Source organism: Dipodomys merriami, unplaced genomic scaffold (genome assembly GCF_024711535.1).
Source record: "Dipodomys merriami isolate MVZ:Mamm:240054 unplaced genomic scaffold, mDipMer1.0.p SCAF_273, whole genome shotgun sequence".
Taxonomy (NCBI): Eukaryota; Metazoa; Chordata; class Mammalia; order Rodentia; family Heteromyidae; genus Dipodomys; species Dipodomys merriami.
The window spans coordinates 413236-414626 of NW_027204193.1; positions in this window are offsets into that span (position 1 = coordinate 413236).

A 1391-nucleotide genomic window follows, 5' to 3' on the forward strand; every position below is an offset into this window, starting at 1 on the left:
TGGTTGTGGGTCTTGAACTCTGGGCCTGGGTGCTGTCCCTCAGCTCTTCAGCTCAAGGTGAGTGTTCTACCACTTGAACCACAGCGCCACTTCCGATTTACTGGTGGTTTACTGGAGATAAGAGTCTCATGGACTTTCCTGCCTGGGCTGGCTTTGAACTGTGATCCTCAGATCTCAGCCTCCTGAGTAGCTAGGATTACAGGCGTGAGCCACCAGTGCCCAGCTTCATTCATTACTTTCTCTGATACCCGTGAGAACTAAATAATAAAATTTAGGTAGAATACTTGGCAAAGAACCAGTCATATGAAGTCTTTACTAAAAGTTAACTTTGTAGGCCCAGCTCAGTTCAGCAACCTGCAATCTATAGATATTCAGGAACAATCTCTCTCTCTCACACACACACACACACACACTGTTAGTGTTATGCCCTGTCTCTCTCACATACACAATTTTACATGTCTCTCCTACACACAATTCTCTCTATAAAGATCCTCACACGTGTCTCTCTCACACACAGTTCTATGTTTGCGGAAGGAGGACTATCCCTGGTCATTCCGTGAAGAGCTGTCACTGCATTAAGAGCACTCACCCAAACCCACTTTGCGCATCTTGTTCTGGCTTCTTCTCCTGACTTCCGACAGCTCGCTCACGTCCATTCTCTGCCCCCCTTCTTTGCCCCCCCCCCGCCCCCCTTTGCATAACAAAGGCCTGGAGGTCACGGATTTTGGCATTTTGGAGGTGACCGATAGCAAAGCAAACGCTGTACATGAAAGCATTCAGAACTGATTTGCAGCTGCGTGTCCATGCGTGTGTGTCCGTCCGCTGCTCTGTGACCACATCCTTCTACACGTGACTCGGGGTGCGGGGGGGGGGCGCGGCCCTGTGGGGGGCTTCACACCCCGCTTCCCCGCGCGACCTCTGTACAGTCAAAACATTCCAGAATCTCTCAGTGACCGTCCATCCTTCCATCCGTATACCCTTCCTACCTCGCAGCCCAGCTCCTCTCCTTCCCCCAAGGAACACAAAACAAAACCCAGGACACACGCGGGGTGAGTGACCGTCTCAGGTTGCTCTGACCAGGGGTGGGACTGGGGGGGGAGGGAGGGGGTGTCTCAGGTGACAGGAGGCATCGGCTACCCTACACCGCCCTCCCCGAGGGCCAGCGGGCGCTGGAAGGCTGCTGCAGCCCTGTGTAACACAAAGCTTTCATCTCAGAAGACGGGAGAGGGGAGGTGGGGTGAGCGGTAGGCAGGGGTGAGCGGTGCGGGCCGGCTGGCTGGCTCAGCGGGCGCCCAGGCCCTCCGCTTCCCGGGAGGGGGAGGCTCCTCCTCGGACGAGCCAGCCGCCCGCAGGCTCCTCTCCGAGCCGCAGAGCCCTCACCGCGTCCCGCC